At 41.5% G+C, this 5,895-nt stretch overlaps 1 pseudogene; it reads right to left on the bottom strand.

Moving 5' to 3' along the window:
- Positions 1–418: 418 nt before the first annotated feature.
- Positions 419–1,170, bottom strand: LOC110258306 (annotated as a pseudogene).
- Between the last annotated feature and the right edge of the window lie 4,725 nt (positions 1,171–5,895).

Raw genomic sequence — 5,895 nt, 5'->3', positions numbered from 1 at the left:
AGAGTTTGTCAAAATACATTGGATGTTTTGGTTATTAAGATAGGGTTTGGATCCATCTTAAGAAATGGGAGGAAAATTACGTGAAAAGTATAGAAACAATAAGAAGGGAGAGCAGTGCTTATTTTGCAAAGATAGAAACAAAACTACCCATGATTGAGATTCCTGGGTAGTGCATGTAGAAAGTGATGTGCTATACAAAACCATGGATGGGCTATGACTTTCATGGGAGCACAAATAATAGCACAATTCCATCAGCACTGTTCGAAGAGGAAAAGTCGTGTTAAGAAAAAGCAGAGAGCCAGAAAATTGCACATAGACTATGTGACTCCAGATTCTGAGTTTATTGTTGTACATATTTGATTTGCATGCCATTACCAGTTGAGAACCAAATAAAGATAGCACAGTTATTGAGATTAGACTATTCTGCTGATAATCCCCACAGGACACACTTGATGTCCCTGTTCCTCAGGCTGTAGATGAAGGGATTCAACATAGGTGTGAACACAGTGTACATCACCGAGGCCACTGCACTCTTCCTGGGGGAGGAGGAGATGGCCGAACTGAGGTACACCCCAAGGCCTGTTCCATACAACAAGCTAACAACTGACAGGTGAGAGCCACAGGTGGAGAAGCTTTATATCTCCCTCCCGATTATGAGACTCTCAGAATGGAGGAAAGAATTCGAGCATAAGAGTAAAGGATCCCTAAGAGTGGAATCCTACCAAAGATGGTACCAATGAAATAGATTAATATGTTATAGGTGGAGGTGTCAGAACTGGCAAGACTGAGGAGCTGAGAAAGTTCACAAAAGAAATGAGGGATTTTCACATCTGCACAGAAGGTGAGCTGTGACACCATCCAGTAGTGCAGCTGGGAGTTTAAGAGGCAATGGAAAATGACACCAGGACCAGCAAACCACAGAGGCGGGAGTTCATGATCATCAGGTAGTGTTAGGGGTGACAGATGGCAACCAACTGGTCATAGGCCATGACTGTCAGAAGTAGACTCTCCAAACAGACAAAAAGAGGAAAAAGCATCACTTGTGTTAGGCAGCCTGCATAGGTGATGGATTTTGCTGTGTGTCTGGAGGTTCACTAGCATCTTGGGGACAGTGGTGGTGCTGATACTGATGTCAGCCAAGGACAGATTGGAAAGGAAGAAGTACATGGGTGTGTGGAGGTGGGAGTCAGAGCTGACAGTCAGGATGATGAGCAGGTTCCCCAATTAGAGTCAATAAATACATGGAGAGAAAGAGTTCAAAGAGAAGAGGCTGCAGGTCTGGATCATCTGAGAGGCCCAGAAGGAGGAATTCTGAGAAATAGGTATGATTCCGTGGTTCCATGTTAAGGGAAACATCTAAAAAAAAGAAGATATTGGTGAATAAATGAAACAATTTTTGAGGCACCAAGAAAGTGTCTTATTTTTTATTTATTTATTTATTTATTTATTTTCTGACCACACCTGTAGCATATGGAAGTTCCAGGCTAGTGATCAAATCAGAGCTGCAGCTGTGGGCCTATTCCTCAGCCACAGCAACACTGGATCTAAGCTGTATCTGTGACATGTGCTGCAGCTTGCTACAATGCTGGATCCTTAACCCCACTGAGCAAGGCCAGGGATAAACACCACATCCTGATTTTCACTCTGTCTGTGGTTAACCCATTGAGCCATGGTGGGAACCCTAGTGTTGATACTTTAGATTTAAGCAATTCACACAGAAATTGTTCATGGTTCAAGAACATACACCCTAGCACCTTCAGCACTATTTCTTCATTGTGGCATTTTCTTCTTCTTTTTTTTTTTTTTTGTCTTTTTAGGGCCACCCATGGCATATGGAGGCTTCCAGGCTAGGTGTACATTCAGAGTGTAGCCACAGGCCTATGCCACAGCCACAGCAACCTGGGATCTGAGCCATGTCTGCAACCTACACCACAGCTTGCAGCAATACCAGATCCTTAAGCCACTGAGCAAGGCCAGGGATCAAACCTGCATCCTCACGGATGCTAGTCAGATTCATTTCCACCAAGCCAGGATTGAAAACTCCTGTGAGCTCCTCTTTATCGATGCCTAGGGCACTCAGTTGTTTCTTTATTACATCTGTTCTAGAGGCATGTGGCCAAAGACGTCTGGACAATGTATTGTGTGAAAACAAATCCACAAATGTAGGGGGAAAATATCTGCCCCCTACTTTTGAAGGAACCAGGAGAATAAAAAACTAATTTTCTCTTTTTCAAATATCTTCTAATTAAGGATGCTAAAAGTAACTAAATTTGCCTCTCAAGAAATTTCGGTTCAAACTAATCAATAGACCATTAGGGCATAATTGATGGTGGCTCATCCTGATGGCAGGAATGGCTCCTAAGAGACATCTTAGCACTGAATAAATGCTCAATCAGAATTTGAATCATTATTGGATGAGTTAGTCATTGATGAGATTACAATCCTAATAAAGATTTAATGTTATTATATTCTCCCATAAGGAGAGAGAGAGAGAAGCCTATCAGGTCCCAGACACTATTCAGAGTGAGTGGAAATCGTAAAATGTGTCTCAGACACAAATCATGTTGCCTACCCTTTCTTTCTCTCTGTTTTATTTTTATGATTCACTACTTTAAAAAAAAACCTGTATGTTATAGATTCTAATTAAAAAAGAATATGAGGGAAGTTCCCATCATGGCTCAGCAGAAATGAATCTGACTAGTATCCATGCAGATGCAGGTTTTATCCCTGGCCTTGTTCAGTGCATTAAGGGTTTAGCGTTGCGATGAGTTGTGGTGTAAGTCACAGATGTGGCTCATATCTGCCTGTGGCATAGGCCAGTGGGCTACAGCTCTGATTTGATCCCTAGTCTGGGAACTTCATATGCTGTGCAGCCCAAAATAGGCAAAAAAAAAAAAAAAAAGAAGAAGCAGAAGAAAGGAAAGTGATAAGGCCCTTCAGGGAAAGTTGGACACACGAAGGCATACTAGCACTGTTATCATCCTTTTGTGTAATTGTTATAAGACATCACGTGGAAGACCAATGAAACTATTAAGCAAGAATGTGCCAACAGTGTGTGGAAGATGTATTGCCCAAATTTTTCTGAGAACCAAGGGAAGAGTCTGTACAATATCTAACATAGATTTTTTGTTCTGGTAGCCTGTGCTGTGCTAGGCTAGAAGAGGATCTGAGAAGATCAAAATAAAACGAGACTCAGATATTTCCCTCCAGGTATTTGGAAGCCACTTGCATGAGGACAAAATAAAATGTTTTGAAGCATCTATGGAAAACCAAGCCTCAGATCACAAGATAGTTTCACTGAGTGTACTTCACCTTGAGGATGATAAAGATGATGTGATGCTGATGACAATGTATTAAAATTTACCTTTACCTTTACTATAATGCATCCATTTCACATAAATTCACATTCTTAACACCCCATTTGTTTTCATTCTTAGTCAATGTAATGGTATCAATTGGATATCAAATTAGAGAAACAACCTGAAGCTCAAAGATACTGCAAACTTGCCCTGTGTCATTCAGATAAAAAGTAGGGTGGGAAGGATTCAAAAACTAAATTGTGTGTCTCTGATTTCAATGCGCTGAACTTGTCTGCTGTGTTTCCCTACTGTCAGAGTTCAGCGGAGGTTCAAAAGCTCTTGCAAACTCCTAAGTTAAACTTCCAGCTTTTTCTAAATTCTTGCATAAGGATAGAATCCAACACCTTAACGCCTTTACTCCTGTAGAGATAAAAATAAATAAGTAATCAGGTAATTATTCCAATACATAAAACAAGTATACAGTTAGATGTTTAGAAATGTGCAAAGTGTAAGAGAAGGGAAAAAAAGAACTGCTTGAATTGTCATGAGCTGATTCTTCCTGGGATCCCTGTGGCCAGCTGAGCCTTACTTCCTGTAGTTGATAGAGCACGTGCCACCAATGCTCTCCACTGTGGTCCTTCATGAACCCCAAAGGGAAGAGCACAGTGAGCAGAGGTCTTTGCCTGGGATTAAAGGGGCAGAGTTTTCCTTTTGCTGTTTTTGTTTGTAGTGGGTTGATAAAATTTCTGAAATGTGTCTCAATCCTTAAACATTTGTGAAGTTTTTTTAAATCAAATCCAGCCCCTCTGATGATCAGTTGACAGTTGAGCAATTAGGATGAAAGCCAGATCTCAAACCCTAAATTGGCCTTCATATGCCAACTTAGGAGATTTTCAAGTCAATTCATCATTAGAGAGGACTCTCTGAACACAGGTTGTGTCACCAGGAGAGAGTACTGGTAGGTGCCCTATGAATGGAGTTTCACAGTCTGCAATCACATCCAACTTAACCCTGTTTTTATTGCAAGCCTTGATAACATTCCTTTAAAATACTCTATCCCTATCCTCAACTGTAAAATGATGCTCATGCATGTTTGGAGGGTAGTAGTGCAGAGAAAAGGCACAAAGGCTTCATTAAAAATCTTAACTCAGCACCTGGAACATGAAATCCCTAGGTAAAGTTCTGTGACATTTGGGTTATTGTCAACATTTCCATCATCATCACCTTCATGATCATCTGGAGCACTTTAGGGATAGTTTTGAGGGACCTCTTTCCTTCTCAGTTTATAGAAAATATGCCTGCAGAAGCTGGAGCAGTGTGGGAGGAAGACAGAAATTTAAATAAGTGTTCTAGGATCCCCACCAGAACCAACAACATCAAATTCTTGGCTTGTGAGCAGAATCTTTGCCTTTTGCTATCCTGCCCTGGCTTTCTCAAATGTCCCCTGGCTTGACAATGAGAAAACAACCGTCTCCCCCTGCACCTGGCTCTCCCTGGGCTGGGCTGTGTCTCTGCTGGAGCATGGAGAAAGGCAGATGGCAGCAGCTTTGTTCTTGGGACTGGCAGGAGACAGACATAGATGTGGACCTCCTGGTGCAGACAAAAACTCTGGGAAGATCACACACACAGAATGGAACCCATTGGACTGGAGAAGCTACCTGAAGAGCTGGGAAGCACAGGCTGATTATTTACAATGTGGCAGCCTTGAAACCTCAATGCACACAGCAGGTAATTAGACAAATTGGTCCTTGGTCTCTCCTTGGTCTCTGAGGATTTGCTGATTTAACCGAGGGAGAAAAGGAGGAAATTGAGTGTATTAGGAAGGATATAGGCCTTTCAAGTTCTCAGGAGGAGGCTGACTTCTACTCTTCCCCTCTGACTTCAAAGCTGCTTATCTCCTCCTGAAATTCAGACAGCTTGTCTTTGTTTTTCATTTAGAGAGAGAATTTTGTGACTTTTGTATCTGTAAATCCATTGAATTAGTTACTTGATTTACAGAGATTGAGGTCTTCCATACCGAGATTCTGAGGGCATTTCTATTTTCTTAGTTAAGATTTAGGTCTCTGGGAATTTCCTGTTTTTGTTTATGTGGCCATGGTTTGGGGTTTTACCTTTTGTTTGTTGGAGATTTATTGGTTTTGCTGCTTTAAATGATAGTTCAAATTCTAGTTCTATTTTTACATTTCAAAGCCTAGGTAATATAAAATTCTAATTTTCCTGTCTAGTTGATGTATGTCGCTACATTACACAACCGGGAATTTTGACATATTGATCTGGTAACCTGCTAGTTTGCTTTAATACTTCAAGGGGGCTCAGAGAGGTCTACATTCCAAATGTCAACCAGGGCTGAAGTCCTATCGTTCCTTGACCAGAAGAGTATCTAATTCCAAGTTCACTTACGTGGCTGTTGAGAGGATTGCATTCTTTGAAGGCCAGAGGTGTCCTGTAGTTTCTGACCAAGTGGACCTCTGAAAACATGGCAGCTGGCTTCCCTCATGGGTGAGGTGGTGAGATGGTAGGAGCGGGCTGCAAGATGAAAGCTGAGTCTTCCTACACATTCGCGTTGGAAAGGATAGCCATATTTTTTTCCAGTTCT

The sequence above is a fragment of the Sus scrofa genome, unplaced genomic scaffold, assembly GCF_000003025.6.
Source record: "Sus scrofa isolate TJ Tabasco breed Duroc unplaced genomic scaffold, Sscrofa11.1 Contig1869, whole genome shotgun sequence".
Lineage (NCBI taxonomy): Eukaryota > Metazoa > Chordata > Mammalia > Artiodactyla > Suidae > Sus > Sus scrofa.
Note: the sequence above shows the minus strand (reverse complement) of the source record. Positions and strands in the feature narration are given on the sequence as shown.